Below are 17625 nucleotides of genomic sequence, written 5' to 3'. Positions count from 1 at the left end.
TCAAAAAACTAAACTAAACTAAAATAAAAAGGCACTGAAAGTATAACCCATAAGGCAACATTTGCCCTCCTCACCTTGGGTAACATTTAGTCCTCTATGGTGCCATCTTAGGGAATACTATGGTTGTAAAATAAATTGTACCATGGGGGCCGGGAAGAATTATTAAGTGACTTACTAGAGGGAGGCTGCTGGGCACTGCAGAGAATAAAGCCGAGCATAAGCACTGCTTGAAAAATACAGAAGAAGCCTACAGCTCCCTGTCAGTGCACTTAATTCTCCCCCACCACAGTGTGGTGACTACATTTTATTACCCAATTACACATATGGGGAAATTGCATCCCAGAGAAGTCAGGTCCAAGGCCACACACCGCAAAAACAGCCAGACTTGGATTTGAGTACAAAAGCCCTTAACTTTCATACCAACACTCTTAACCACTTGATGGCTCTGCCAAGTTGTGTTTCACGAACTGGGTTCCAAATCATTAACAGCTACGTGATTTTTACTGATTTAGTGGACCATAATACATCCACTATTTTATAATCCATAGTAACATTATTGTCATGTAATAAATATAGTCTAAAGCTAAATTCCCCTTTGTGAAACTTTGGCAGCTCACTTTCTAACACCATCTTTTGCTTATTTCTATTTATCAAACATAAATCTGCCCCAAGTGAAAGAAAATGAAAGGTTAGAGTCAAACTCATATTGTTATTAATAAATTCTGACTATGTCCTTAGTCAATATAAAGTAACTCCATTCTTTATTCTGAAATTAGTAGTAGAGGGGGGAAAAATCAACCTACAAGTATCTGTTATAAAACAAATACAACATAGGTTAGAATAGATATCTAGAAATTATCTTGACAAAACGCAAGGTCTGTATCTTGGCTTTACTCCAATTGCACTAACATATCTAATTAACAATAGAAAGGTAATGGAAAAGAGGGTAGGTCAGAGCATCAGACATCTGTTGTTTTGGATTCTGCATCATATTTCCCTTTTCCTCATAACATCCTATAACTTTCTTTTGGGAAGTTATGAATGGGTATATTCTCAAAAATGGCAGGTGCCTCTCCATCATGGAGGTGATACCCACCATACATAGCTGACATTTATCAATTGTCTATGTGATAGCACTGAACTAAGTGCTTTCTTTTCATAACAGTACTTAAAACTTACAACAAGCTTATGTGGTAGGTATTGTTATAGCTGCTTTTAAGTGAGACTATTGAGGCCTAGAAAATCCAGAACAATTTGCCCACGAGAAACAGTAAGTAACCCCAATGCCAAAACCCACATTCTCAATCTCTAACCTATTCATCTTAGCATTATTTAATTACTCTGTGCATTTTATCGTGTAGCTCCTCAACCTTGTATATTTATCAAAACTATACGAGAAGCATTTTTAAAATGCAGATGAAGGTACCACACACCAGAATGCTGAATCAGAATTTTCAAGGGTATATACTAGACAACTATATATTTTAAAAACTTCCCAATGTAATACTGATTTAGGCAAAGACCAGTGCTTCTCAAAGTCTGGTCCACAGAATAACTGCCTATATGACACCTGTTTGTGAATAGTCTGTCATGAAATGAAGAAACTGTGCCAGAATGTAAATTATCTGTCACTAAGCACACTGGTACTACAAATAGAGTGTGTATGTGTGTGTGTGTGTGTGTGTGTGTGTGGGTGGGTGGGTGGGTGTAGGAGCAAGACTCTCTCAATGAAGAAAGTGATGCTCTAAAGCTTTAATTTACATTCTGGAGCAAGCTTCTTACCTTGTTTGCAAAATGACAACAATTTCCTTGAGTAGCAGTGATCTAGACCACCAAATTTATTCAGTGTCACATTCTCTGCTTACCAAGAAAGTTCAAATAACAACTTGGTTTCCCATGTAGATTTGTCTAGTGAGAGAGAATTCACTAATCAGTGAGCTCCAATACAGATCTGCTTGATCATTATACATCACTTTTTTAAGTAGGTTCTATGCCCAATGTGGGGCTTGAACTCACAACCCCAAAATCAAGAGATGCATGCTCTAGCAACTGAGCCAGCCAGGCGCCCCTATACATCAATTTCTTATGCAGTTGGTTACTGGGAGTTATTTCCCAGAGTTTAACTTGCTCTGGGTGTAATATAATCATGTGTTTCAGTCTCCATAAAGGACACCCTCTGGCATAGAGCTACTACACTAAAGTTCAGCTGCTTTGTGATCCTACCTTTGGCAGCTCCTATTTATTCTGTATTATTATGGTTTTTCTTAGCTGTAAAAGTTAACACCAGCAAAGCAAAATAACTGCTTTATATAGGCATTCATCATAAAGAGTCTCCCAATTCTGCTGACCCTGTTGTAGCAATATAGTAGGTCTCCAACCTATATTAAAATTCTTATTTGGGCTGCCATGATTAGTAACATGTATATAACTCTAGTTAATTATTTTTTAATCAACTGGGGCTGCTCTCTCTAAGAGTAACTGCCTTTTAATGCAAAAGATAATGGCACATTTAAGAAGCAAAAACCAGATGTAGTTGATTTAAAGGCTGACGAGGGAGGCAGAAGTCAATATACAATGTGTGATTAATAAGGAAGGCTACTTTCATCTTATCTCTAAACATTCCTCTGTAGATGTAGAACTGTGAAATACATCTTGATGTGTCATATCAGCCAGGTTCAGGAAAAATTTGTAACAAATTCAATTGTCCTCATACATTCCCTACTGGTTTTAAAAATACATTTGCAGAATATGATGGCTACTTCAAGTTTTAATATTTTAGAAACACCTAAGATGTCAATTTTAAGCTTAGAAGTTGCTGACCACGGACCTGAGAGATTATAAAGCAGGAGACTCCCAACTGGAAGCATCAAATTATTTGACTGTACTGCCACTCTAGAGTCTGACTCTAGATAAAGTACTGGCCAAAACACCAGCAAGAGAAGGTAGGATGCCATTTGAAATGAGATAATGAACAATGAATGATGTATAAGCAAAGAAATAATGTTAAATTTGTAAAGTGATTTAGTGTTTACAAAAAGCTTTCGTACACATTGACTGGATTCTTAACACCAACCCTACATGGGGAGTATTGACTCTATGGTTTAAGAGATGCAGCTCAGAGGTCTTGGGTGACTTGATAGAGATGAAAGAAAGGATTCACTTCTACCTTCTGATGTTCCACTAGGTTCAGATTTGGGGGAACTGCTCTGTTATTGGACTGGTTGGCTGGTTGACTGATTGATTAATGAATGAATGATTGATTTCCTTTTTAGCCAGTTCACTGAGAATTAATTTACACATTCCTTCGAGAAAAACATGCACCACTAGAGGGTGATTACTTTATTCTGCTTCACCATATTGGAGGCTAAGTTAATCTGAAGGGAGGGGAGAGGCTCTAGGGCCAGTTATGTAGAAAGTTCACTTTGCTAGCACTTTTAATGCAATGCGTCATTAAAAATCCTTTCATCAATTCCTACCTTTTTTGCTTAGTATGCAATTTATAATATATTTGTTTTCTTCTACCCGTTCTATTTCTTGCAAGCTATCCTAAAATATAACAAAGAGAATAACAATAACAACAGCACGCTAAGCCTCTACGAAAGTTAGGTAATACCTGACTGATTCCTTGTAACAGTCTAGGCACAGTATTGTTTCCTCATTTCACTGATAAGGAAACAGGCTCAGGGAAGTTAATGTAAATTGTCTATGATCACACAATGAGTGGGTGAAAGGGCTGGTATGTTGCTTTGAAAGAGGCTAGATAACCGTGCAGGTTGCACTCCATTCTAGAGGATAGTCCCTCACCAAGCACAAGCACACTACCATGAATGTCATAGACAAATTCCGGTAACACATAATATTCATGCAGGAAATACATAAAATGAAGGCTACAGAACAGATGAGGAGAAACTTCTTTAGAGATATATAATTTTTCATTTTTCATTTAATAATTTTCATACAGATTTATGGCTATAACATCCTGGGAAATGTTATAGGTGGTAAGAAAGCAAATATACAGTCAACCGTGTGACAAGTTGCATTATTAAGTAGAGAAAAAATATTTTTAAGAAGTCAAGATTATCAATCATTTGCAGTTCACTCATAAATCACTTACTCATGTCTTTTGCCCAATGAATAGTATCACTTTCCATGATGAGACAGAATTTTTAGAGAGCTTTCTTAGTGGGCCTTCAAAATGCTTGCTGCTTCATGTTCATGAGAACCAAAATCTGTGTGATACTATGACATGTCTTGCATATGAAATGCATTCTCTATCATTTCACTTCAAGGGCTCTCTTAAACAATAGCATATCTTAAAGCAAAATAATAGAATTTCTCCATGTAAATCTTAAGGAAAAAAACATTTTAAGCCCTATAAAAATTGACAAAGGCATTGTTCACTTAAAATATGTTGTAGATTAAGTGGACTCTCATTGAATGTTGGTGCATATGGTATTACTCAGTTATGGCAAAACAACCGTGAAATAAAGTAAAAGGGTAAATATGGGAAAGCAATAAAAAGGTAAAACAATGCAAAAAATGCCTTAAATGTTGATAGTTTTATCTAATATCATTGTTTCATAAATCAGTGGCAATACAGAAAATGCAACTACATCTAGGCTTATGGTTTTATAAAAAGATGGCTTAGGCCAAATATATTATTTGCAAGAATTTTTATTATTAGATCTCCCAGTATACTGCTTCTTTTACCAAATGGCAAAGTAAAATTGTCTTTTTAGACAACCAATCTATTTAGCTGACATTTGAAATAGTTTCTGTACTGATAGGCTTGACATGATCCCATTTCTCATTTTGGTATCTGAAGGAGCACTTACTATTTATGGAAGAAAGAAAACCATTAGAATAAGCAAGCTGGAAGAGACATTAAGTATTATGAGCTCCCAAAATCTCATTTTATAGATGTGGTGCCTGAGGTTCAGAGAGGTTATAGAAAACAAGGTGAAACAACTAATTAATGTCAGATGTCAGGCTGTGTTCAGTGTGTGGGGAAACTCAGACTTACATCATCAAGCTGAGCCAACAACAGTGGTTGCCAGTATTTTTGGCCCACCCCACATTTCCCTATTCCTTGGTTTCTGCTACTTGCTTCACTTCTATGGGCTCCTGGTTTGAGGCCCCCCTTTTATAATACCAGTTCATGCTCCATCAGTTTTTGGGCTGTTGACTTTGCTTTCTGGACCCTATACTTACCTCCCAGCACTGATATCCACCAGCTAGCGGCTCCTCAGTCACTGAGCCTCAGCACCCCCTGATTTTATTCTTTCTATGCATCACCTCACAAAGGGCAAAAAACAGAGCCAGACTCTAAAATTAGTTCAGGTTTATTAATCCAGCATCATGTCAATTTAGTCCTAGCAAATACACGATAAATGCATCCTATGTACTAAGCCTGGTACCAGATATTATGTGTACAAAGAGTTGAGTCTTGCAGGAAATAGATATGTATAGATGAATCATTTCAATAGAGTTGGTAAATACTCTGATGGCGTTTACCTCTGACTACATTTCTTCCTGTAAATATTATTTCTGTTTGATAGGGAGAAGCTCTCAGCTATTGACAAGAATGTGAGGGGACGTTTGTTATCTCACCTCCAGCAGAATTATACCAATACCGCCACTGAAGCACAGGGAGAAGCTAACTATCAAGGGCATGCCAGAATATCCCATATGAACAAATTCTGCAATAATTTTTCCTGGTTATGATTCTCTTAAGACCACATTTTTGTGGCTACTAAAAGTGATCAATCATATATACAACCCAGAGTTGGGTCAAGACCCGGGAAAGTCGTTCTCTCTTCACGTAAATGAATGACATGTTTCCTATGCCAAAATATAGTTTACTAGCCTGGCACCTCTCTTTTACACACTCGCCTTCACTTATACCCACCGGACACCCAAAAAAATTCAGAGTCATGAAATTTTAAAAATATAAGTGCCTGCTTAATTTTTCCCTTTACATGTCTTTCCCTCCTTTACACGTTTTTAAAGGCAGATGGTATATAAAAAGCACACTCAGGCAGGAGTCAGGTTATCTGGATTTTAATCCAGGTACTATTATTGATTTACTCCATAAACTTGGGCAAGTTACTTAAACAATTTGGGTTTCAGATCTACATCTATGAAATGAAAGTCTGGATTAGATTATTTCTAATGCTCCAAGCTCTCAAATTACTTGATTTAAAATTTCCCTTTTAAAGTATTAGAGTATGAAAGATTTTAATTTATTATAGAAAATTGAAATATGGATATATATATCTGTCTATAACATATATAATATGTATCTTTAATGACAATTAGGAAAAAATGGTACAGGAACACTATATAAAAGCCTTGGATCAAGTTTCCATAGCAAGCACATCTGTTTCAAGGTAAAAAGCTAGGATTTCTGGTTTCCTTAATTCCCAGACACCATTCTGTCCAGAATATATTCCTTGTTTTTCACCAACACATCCTGGCTTTTTTCCTATGTTTCTTATATTAATGAATGGCACCACTATCACCTCCCCATTCATCCACATCACAGGGAGTCATCTTTTCTATTCCTTGCCTTCATTTTCTACATTCAATCAGCACCAGACTGTGTTGCTTCTATCTCCTGAAGAGTGCCTACGTCCATCCCTCTCCCCACTTCCCTTTCCCCCTACCACATCTCTTTATTCTCATGGGCACTGACTTTGGTCAGACTCTTGCCATTTTTCTTTTGGATTTGTTTTGGCCCTATAACTGCTCTCCTGACCCCAGACATCCTCCAGTCCATCATCCATGGCATAACCAGAGGGATCTATCTAAAACATAAATTTGTCTTCATCACGCCACTGCTTAAACTTGACTTTCAGTGGCTTCCACTACCTGCAGATAAAGTCACAACTCCTTAATCAGCATAGAAGAATCTTTTATGATCTGGATTTGGCCTCCCTCTCCCTACTCGTACTCTATGCTCTAGTCACACCAAATTATTTTTCCAAACACACATTATTTTCTTTTGCTTCCATGCCTTTGCACAAGGCTTTACTCTGACTGGAATGTTGCTTTTCTACCTCATCTTCCCTTGTCATGGGCTAGGTCCTGTTTTTCAAACTAAGTTCAAGTTTTTCCTCAAGGAAACTTTCCATGACTCTCCTCTGTAATATCCTTCCTTTATACTTCTTTTTTTTTTTAATATTCATTTATTTATTTGAGAGAGACAGAGAGAGAGAGAGCACATACAGTGCAGAGGGGCAGAGGGAGAGGAAGGGAGAGTATCCCGAGCAGACTCCCCACTGAGCGTGGAGCCTGTTGTGGAGTTTGATCTCACAACCTCAAGATCATGACCTGAGCTGAAATCAAGAGTCAGACGCTTAGCCGACTGAGCCAGCCAGGTGTCCCCTTTCTTTGTACTTCTAGAGCATCTTGTGCCTCTTTTTTTTTTTCTTTTTTATAACAGCATTGTCTTCAGCATACCATAAGCTCCTTGAGGGAAAACAACTGTTCATCTTGGTATCACTTAATGCCTGGCACTAAGCAAAAAAGTAAGTTAGAGTAAAATTTAAAAAAAAAATTTTTTTTTTAGTTAAGTTCTATACCCAACGTGGGGCCTCAACTCACAGCCCTAAGATCAAGAGTCGCATACTCTACGGACTGAGCCAGCCAGGTGCCCCTAGTAAATTTATTTTATTTTTTAAATATTTTATTTATTTGAGTGAGAGAGCGAATGAGACTGAGTTCACAGAGGGAGAGGGAAAAGCAGCTTCTCTGCTGAGCAGAGAGCCTGATGTGGGGCTTGATCCCAGGACCCTGAAATCATGACCTGACCTGAAGGCAGACATTTGACAGACTGAGCCACCCAGGCACTCTGCTCTTCATAAATTTAAATAAATTCAAATAATGCATGAATCAATGAACGGGTATATGAAAATACTGACAGCCTCCAATTGTGAGCTTAAGCCTAGTTACATTTGTTTCTGAAAGTACAAAATATCACATAACCAATATTGATGATGCCTTTATGAATGTCAATGGGATCCATGTAAAGATGCAAAAGCAGATAGGCCTGAAGACATATATCCTCACTTACTGGACCACATAACCCCATCTTGTCTTAACTGTACCTTTCTACTTTTTGCAATCATCTTGTTATAGGTAATTATTTAAACTAAGTAAAATCTACCAAACACAATGAAAACTAACCATGTTTTAATCACTGAGCTATACAATGAAAGCAAAAGAATGACTAAAACTTGATTCTGATGATTAAGACTACCTATAATACAAGTATGTTACAAGTGCTAGAATGAAGGTACAAATGTCTGCCCACCTGCATGTCTGATGGGATAGAATGAAGGAATAAATGAATCCTCTAACTGAGGGAATTAAGAAGTCTTCTCAGAGTCAGTCCTAAATGAACATGGCAGAGAGGGCATACATTTCTTAGGTCTGCTTAACACACAAAAATGTGGCCTGAAAAACCTGGAGGATGGAGCATAAAGAAGGAGCCAGAAGACTATGACAGCATGCAAGAAGCTATGCTTGCTTAGGCAAGATGACATTCCTGACCACCTCCTGGAATGTGTTGTTCAGGAAATCAAGAGATAAATCAGTCAGAAGCAAAGGTATGCCTTTGAGGCCACACACAGGGCAAAAGCACGCCATCAGATTTTAAAATGAGATTTATTTAGTAGGCTCAGGTAGATAATTTCTTTGTACTTTACCATATTTTCAAATACTCTAAGCATAAAGTTCACCCCTTTAATGACACATATAAGCGTATATGTATGTGTAAGTGTGCACTTTTACTTGTATACATATGCTCTCATATACATACATTCCCCTACTCCCAACCTATGTGTATCAGATTCTCCATTCATATCTTGTGGTTCTGCTCACTTCACTCTAGTTTATTTCACTGAAGGTCCATTTAAAACCACCAGTACTGGATGAGTTATATTTTATGTCAAATGTAATCACTATAGATAATAGCTGTTTAACAGTCATGGACAGCTCCAGTATACTGCCTAACAACCGAGAAACTTTTTTCCCAAATTCTGAATTTACACTTAGATGGTAGAGAAAATGGATGAACCACAAAGCAACTTTGTATACAGTGTTTTTAAATTAATTAAAAGTGATAACTTACAAAATAAAGAAGAAATTTGCTGTTTGAAACAGAAAATTGCAAACATATCTCCCTTTAATTGAATGGGGTTTTTTTGTTGTTGTTGCTGTTTTGTTTTGTTTTAGTTTCTTGTTTATCTGGAAGAAAATTTATCCCCTTGCATGCTACACAAAATATATTCTGATTCACTTAAAAAAGAAAGCTTTGACATTTGAACTAGTGAGCACCCCAGCAGACAGTAAGTTGTGGGGGGCTGATGGGGTATAAGAGACTCTCTACAGGATAATTCTAAGAAACATCTTCTGCAAACTCTATTATTTTTCTCCTATGTCAAATGACAGTAATGCAAACAAGTAGCTTATGATATTCATCTTTAAGGAAAAACTCCCGCATTAAACACTGTAGGCCAGATCATGAAATTTAAATACTTAGCAAATGATATAATAACTACAGTAACAGAAGTTTAAAAGCCTTAATTAATAATTAAGAGATTTATAGATATTTCAGGAATACCACTACTAGGTAGAAAACTGGTGTCATTTTACTCCAGTATTTCATATGAAATAGCAGGATATTAACATTTAAAATCTAACCTGTTCAACATTCTGACTTTTTAGGCTATTATCTTTCCATATATGCTGCTTCTTTCCTTGAAATAAAAGTTGGTGAATTCATCTTCCTTCTCTTCTGTCGTATCTCTAAAGTTTAGGGTTGCTTTTTAAGAATTATCTGTCTTTCATCTGCTAAAACACATCAAAACTAATGGTAAAATTATATATGTGTATATGTGTGTGCATGTGTGTGTGCACGTGTGTTTTCTCCTACAATGTGGGATTACTGAATGGAACATACAGTAAGTTTGTACAGGCATAAAACTGTCAACGTCATTGTATGATAAACATTCCAAAGTATTATGTGTGAGGTCTAACTTTTCCTGAATAATATTTGTTGAGTAACTCTTATTTAAATTACCCTTGGTCCAAGGACTAGAAAGATTATTAGGATGGAAACAGTTATTCAAAGCCTAAGAAAAGGACGGTGATTGCTAACATTTTATAAGTGATATGAAATCCCTATTTTTCCTCATTTTCATCAAAGGACTATAGACACTGGACATTATTTCTTCTTTCACAAAGACCACTTTGGTGCCTTGGTGATGCTTGTTATATCTCAAGTGCTATTGGAAGGGAGCCCAAATCACTATTACAGGGAATTAGTCCCTCTTAGAATTAACCACACACCATGAGAGAGAATGAAACTAAGCATAAGTAACTGTTAAAATACCCGCTCTCATTACTACATGTACTTCCAGAAGAATTTTGTAAAAGGCCCTTTTAAAGATTCACTAATCTAGTTTGGGGAGCTATAGATCACCTCACAGTTTACTTCCTAATTTCATCCCCATCCCCAAAAAGCAATGGCCACTCAAAACCTTCTATTTTTCACTAACTGAAAAAATCAGCTGGTCTGATTTATGATGAAGTCTAAAATCTTGGAAGTTTAGAAATATTAGATATCATGAAGTTCCCATTAAGATTTAGCAGATGTCACATTTTGACCTTTGCTTTGAATTTCTTTTTTAGTAAGAAATAAAATGTTGCAAAGAAAACCTAAGCACCCCCTCTACATACACACCAGAATTAACCATTATCCTGAAATTGATATGGACTTATACTACATAGGTATGTACACATTATCCTGAAATTGATATGGACTTATACTACATAGGTATATACACAAAATAATAAACCATACCATCTAGTATATTTTCAAGATTTACAAAAATGTTCCCTTATTGTATGGCTCCTTCAACTCTTTCATTTTTTAATCAACATTATGTTTTTGAGACGGAGATGTGTGTTAGCAGTGCAGTTTTATTATGAACTATGGGACTGAATAAGATTTCGTAATTTTAACTGCTAATATAATAGTCTTGTACCCCAAGGCCTGACTTATTCTGAAGAGAGGAGTACAAATTATTTAGACCCATTACCCTGAGTTCTAAGAAGGAGCAAACTGTTTCTCAGCATCTAACAAAACCCCTAGGATTTCTTCTCTAAGGGGTGGAAGGAAAGCTGTGTGATGAATCTTGTCCCATTTATAGAATATATCTCAAGAGTCTGTACAAATAATTTTTATCTTTAGCAAGTAATTATTTCCCAGAGAGAGCAATTAGGGGATTGAGAAAGAAAAACAAAACAAAACAAACAAACAAAAAACAAGTTACAAGAACCAAAAATTAATTCTATAGTCCTTTTCAAACATAAATTACTACATTAAAATTTTAAAATAACCATGACCACAATTATAAAGGCAGCCCCCTCCCAACTGCCTAGGCAGACTTCCATTGAATAGACTGTATAGTCTAGATTTTAAGGCACAAAGTGACTAAAAAGTACCAGCTTTCCATGGCTTAAAAAGAAAACAGCAAAAAAAACAAAAAAACAACAACAAAACAAAAATCCAAAAACCTTTCTACTCAACGTAGTAAGCAGTATACAAAATGCTATATTTACTTAATACGTTCTCAACTATGATAAATGTATTCAGACACATTTGTATGCATTGGAAAAAGAAAAGAAACACTGAATTGTGAACGGTACCTATCTCTGGCTGATGGGAATACAGGTGAATTTTATTTTCTTCTTGAAATGGCTGATATTTTCCACTTTCTTTAAAAACAATGAGAATTTAATTTTATATTCAGAAAAAAACCCAAAAAACAAAAAACAAAAGGAGAGAAAGACAAAAATGTGCTTAGAACGCATTCACTCCATGGGAAACTTCTAAATACCTGGCAATTTAGTAGTGGTGTGATCAGAGCAAATCTGGGAAAAACATAGACTGTGATCCAAGACATGCCCCATTGGTTCCACTGGTTAATCTCCTCTAGCCCTGTCCCTTATGCCTATCTTTATGAGAACTAAAGAAAGCTAATAAACAAGAGAAAACAAAAGAGCAGAAATACCCTCAGGTAGTCTCTTCTGACCTGAGAGGTTTTGTGGAAAGCCTATAACAACAGCCATTATCTACCGAGCACTTCCTATGAGCCAAGGTCTTTATATACTTTCCTTAAACTCCTCACAGCCATCCTTTGGAATAGATATTGTTATCAGCTCATACTAATAAAATGATAGAAGTGCTGAGAAATTAAATAATGTGATCAGGGTCACAGAGCCTAAGTGCTAGAGCTGGTATTAAAACTTCAGTCTGTCTGATGCCCAGGTCCATTCTCTTTCCACTAAAGTCTGCCTCAGTATCTTGAGTAGTGCAAGGATCCCAAAGGGCCATTTTCTGCACAAATCTGAAGTATTTTGCTTGGCTAACCCTAAGCCTTCAGCCAGGATGGGTAAAACTCCTGGTCCTTTTAGCTATTCATGTAAGCTGTCTTGATCCTAAAGGCATTGCCACCAGTTTGTGGGGGAGGAGGGGAGAAGGCACCTAACATTTGCCTATCACCTTCCAATGGTTAAAAACAAACAAAAATCAACCAAACAAAAACTCTTCATTCACTTGTTCTCTCCTTTTCCCTTTCACCATTATCATGCTTAGGAATATCAACAGAATGATTGGGTCAATACGTAGTGGGCCCTTTGGCCTTCCTAAACTGAGCATAAAGTAATTATTTTATATGACAAGGTGACTTACTCTTTTCTCAGCTCATGATGATACGCTATTTATGGTCTCATTAATTATCCTTGCTGAAAAGTATTTTCTTTCATTTACTCAACCAAAACAGAGATACCATCTTCATATGGCATATGGATTAGTACATGCTTGTTCTCCTGTTCATTACATCATCATCCTTTCAAACAAACATAAATGTCAAGTGAATACTTATTCTAACATTTATATACACACTCAGAAAACTTACTCTCATACAGTGTACTCCAACATTATGACTTAAAAAAAGCATACCAACAAAATTTTATCAATAATCTTCAAATGAAACTTTTTTTTAAATAAATGTTTTCCAGGTTATTAAATTAAAACACACTGAACTATATCTAAATTGAAACTGCTAAACAAATAATTTTTGCTCAAAAATTTTAGGTTGTCCAAAGTACTCACAGCTAAATATACTTACATAAATTTTGCAGATACATATATTTACATAGAATATTGAATTGGAACACATGAATACATATATACATACATATATAGATATACATACACACACAAACATACATACATGATAAAATAGTAGACTGTAATTGTTTCCCCTTGAAAATGCCATGTTTTATCAAGTCAGTGTAAGATTACAGAATAGTAGATCAGATAATGACAAAGACATATGGGTACACACAGATATGAGAGTGCAATTATGTATGTTTATATAATATATACATTTATATATTTTCTTATATGGGATGAGCACAGTTTAGTAAACATCTACTGAGCCACATTTATATGTATTCTATAATAACAGGCCTTGCACCATGGAGATACAAAGATGCAAAAGATATAGTTCTTGCCTAGTCCCTGTCTTAGTGAGAAAGCCAAGTATATTAATAGGCAACATCATTATAATGCGGTAACTGTTAGAATAGAAATAGCCTGCACAAGATTGTGAAGCATATACCCTGAGTTTATGAAATCCATGACAATTTTATTCCATGTTCTCATAGAGAAGAACTAAAGAGTTTGGTATGTCCTCTCAGTTAACTCAACATGACTGAGCGCAAACATAACTTGGAGAAAGCACATACTTAATCAGCTTCTTATCTGTCCTGATATGCATTCCCACTCAGGGCTGGTTGCTCTCAGCAGTCAGTTTCATCATGATCTTTTTTATGTTAAAATTATATCAACATTATAATTTTCAAGAAACCATGAAGCCCAAACTTCATATATCCTGAGATCTCGCTTGAGGCTTTTACATGCTTGACTTCTTAAAGCCAAGGATTCTCATGGCACATCATGAGATATGTTACATTTAAGAAGTCAGGTGAGTTTGTTGGAAAGCCACCATCATATCAGGAAATCACACATTTGTTTTCTCACAACTTTTTCATCTGTAAAAAATGGGGAGTTAGAGAGGACAGATAATTTTCCTCAAAATGCAGTTAAATATAGCTCACTGCAGAGCCAGAATTCTCACCCACCTTGCCTGAACCCAGAGTCTACGATTGTGCTACCACACTCCATGCCCATCAGCCCAGCTGTAAGAACCTCTTAGGGCAAATGCTAAGATTTGTTATGGTCTACTTGATTTCTTTCAAAGTGGTGAACCCATAAGTGCGCAGAATCTTGTGGGATGCTGGGCTGTCTTTAGAGTAGCAATGCAGAGGGCTCCCAAAATGTGTCATCAAGAGATTGAGGGATTTGTTTTTTTTTTTTTTCACTTTATTGGCCATGTAAACTTTACAGTCTTTCACTTGCCCAATTAGTAAAATCATCCCGCTAATTCCACCTATCCTAAGTATCTCATAGGTTTGTTGTGACAATCAAATGAAGTGTGTGAAAACATTTGGCTGTCCATAAGATGCTATGCAAATGACAGATACTTATATTTTGATCTGGAGCCAGGCTGGGAGAAGCAGTATGCAAATCTATTAAAAGAAGTGTGAATTCTCTGTTGTAACTTTATATATACATATTCAATAAGAGAGAATTAACAGTTAAAATTAGCCATTGGATTCTTTCTTTTACCAAATGCAGATTTACAGCCACATGAGAAGGAGCATATGAAAAGAAGCAGAGAAATGAGAAAAAAGAGGAAGCATTGGACTCTTACAGCTTTGGGCTGACCAATGATAAGTTGTAGGATTTTGAGCAAGTTGCTTTCCTTCTCTGTGCTTCAGCTTCTGCGTCGAGAAAATGGGAATAATAATATACTGACATCACAGAATTATTTAAGGACTAAAGAAAAATCATGACAGATTTATTCTTAAAGGCCTAGCTTCCTAACACTTACTTTGTGATTATGAAAAAATCACTTAACTATTCTAAGCCTTGGTTTCCCCAACTGTAAAGTAGATACTTACGTCAAAGAAAGTTTGTAAAGTTAAAATGTTTTGTAAACCACAGCCATAAGAAGATAAAGGATTTACAATAGCATGTTATCGATTCCTGATACTACTGCCTGTCTAATGTTAGAGTTTTGCCAACCTTCATTCTTGAAGAACTGTAAAGTATCTTTCCTGTTTATATTCTCAGGAATCTATGTACTATATGGTGGCTAAAATGTCTGGGAACAAATAATAGTTTATTGTATTTTAATGTAATGTCAGAAAGCCATTCATTATATATATTCACTAATTCTTCCAGACTTTATAGCCACAGGGTATAGAGAAACCTCATATACAACATGTGCTAGTTGTTTCAAACCTTCAGAGGAAACTTTCTCCTTGAGCAATTTTAACCCAGAAATATCTATAATTATGATTTTGATTATCAGCAATGAATAAAGTTCCCAGATGTCCTTCATAAAAATACTGTGTATGACGGGAGGAGCGGAGGGAGGGATTGGGAGAAGATTGTAAAAGAGGAGAAAAAAGAGACAGCTTTTTTCTTTAACATTTTAAACATTATATTTACTGTAACTAGCTCAATATCTGACTTAAAAGCAGATGAAGTATGAAATTATACACATTATTAAAGTATTCATCACTCTACTTAGGAGAATGGGAACCTGGAAAGTACCAATACTGTTTTGTTCTCTGATAAACTGACTGATAAATTGAAGATGAAAAATTTCAAGTCACTGATGATAACTACCAATAAAAATTTAAGGCAAAGAAAATATGCCATTAAAACAACAAAAAGGAAATTTACTTGTATGGTTCACTACTGGACATTTGGCAAACTTGACAGCAAAAGGCCATAAATGGTTCTTTCCTCCATGAGAAGCAGTTCCTTGTCAAGACAGATTAATGTTTAGAATTTCAAAAACCTCAGGGGCTTAGCACTTCTTCATTTAATCACACAACTAAAAAAGTCCTTATGGATGCTTGCTATATAAAAGATTCCAAGTCAGTCCACTGGGGTTTCTGAGCTTCCTGTGTCACTTACCATTAATGCATCTGAAAACCACTGTGCTACTGGGCATGAAGCACTGAGCCTTGTCCTTGCCTGGGGTGTGTCTAATGATATAACACGGGAAGGTCATGGCACTGTGCACTTTGGGATTTCATCTTTAAATGGGATTCTAGACAGGAAGAGACTCTCCAACAAAGAGGCATTAAAATACTCCAATTTTCAAGACATTTGGAGAGACACAATCACAAGAACAGAATAAGATTGGTTCTCCTCAGGTGAAAACACAAAAGTTAGAATAATGTCACTCTCTCTTTTTTTTTTCCTGTAACCCCTAGTAAGAGGAATAGTTTTAATCCAGACAAGAAACAAATACAGTACACACACATACACACAAGCCTGTATGCGTACTCAAATAAGAAACAAAAGTTTCATGAAATTATATTTACTCCAGCGATACAGTAGAAAATAGAACCCAGGTTTCTGACCCTCTGAGACTTTGATATTTTATTTCATTTGTACAGGAAGATTTGACTCAACCAAGTTTTTAGTTTCACAACCTGAATCACAATGTTCAGTTTAAAAAACACTGGATTACAGCTGATATTCATAACTACTATTTATTATAGTCTCATTGTGTGTGAGGCAATGTGCTGAATAGTTTGCTCACATCATAGCATTTTGTCCTCAAAGCAACCATCAAAGATGAATGTTGTCATAGCTATTTCACAGACGAGGCATCTGAGATGAGAACTTGGCTCAGTTGTGCAGCCAGGAGATGGAAGACCAGGGACTAGCAGTCAATCCTTTCCATATCATACTCAGAATTATACTTCTTATACTACCAAAAAGCCAAAAGAATTCTGACTAGATTAGCACAAAAAGCTATTTCTGTACCACAAAAAAACTAGCAGAACCTAACATTTGTTCTGTTTTGTTTTTAAGATCATTGTGCATATCTACTATAAACTCAATGTAGTTTTTCTTAGAACATGGGTTCATTTTTTTTTCCCAACAAAGCTTGTTGTCGTTATTATAAGTGACCAATTGCAGAGCTTACTATGTATTGTTATATTTAGACACTTTAGTAGGATGAATTCTAGCTGGTTCGTGAATTTAAAGGCATTTTAGTGTGGTAATCAGCCTCTAAGATGGTCCAATGATCTTCTCCTTCTAGTATTCATATTTGTGCATAGTCCCCTTCCTGCATTCTACTGCAGTTGTCTGTGTGACCAACAGAATATGGCAGAAGAGATGATATGTCACTTCCATAAAAGACACCACAGCTTCCATCATGCTTTCTTTCTCTCTCTCTCTCTGTCTCATCACTCTGGGGGAAGCCATGTTATAAACAGTCTCGTGGAAAGGGCCACATCGTAAGGACTTGAAGCCTTTGGGTAACACCCAAATGAATGAATTTGGAATGGATTCTCTAGCTCCAGTCAGGTCTTTGGAAACTGTAGGCCCAGCCAATAGCTTGACTGTACCTTCACAAGGAATCCAGGGCCAGAACCAGCCAGCTAAGATGTCCCCAG

At 36.2% G+C, this 17625-nt stretch overlaps 1 protein-coding gene across 3 annotated transcripts in view; it reads right to left on the bottom strand.

Annotated features, from left to right (window-relative positions):
- Window positions 1-17625, bottom strand: part of ANGPT1 (angiopoietin 1) — a 243138-nt gene that overhangs the window by 92150 nt on the left and 133363 nt on the right. The gene's annotated exons all lie outside the window — the stretch shown is intronic.

This window comes from Ursus americanus, chromosome 9, assembly GCF_024610735.1.
Source record: "Ursus americanus isolate L20-20 chromosome 9, mUrsAme1.1.p, whole genome shotgun sequence".
Taxonomy (NCBI): Eukaryota; Metazoa; Chordata; class Mammalia; order Carnivora; family Ursidae; genus Ursus; species Ursus americanus.
The sequence above is the reverse complement of the archived record's forward strand: the minus strand, read 5'-3'. Positions and strand labels throughout refer to the sequence as shown.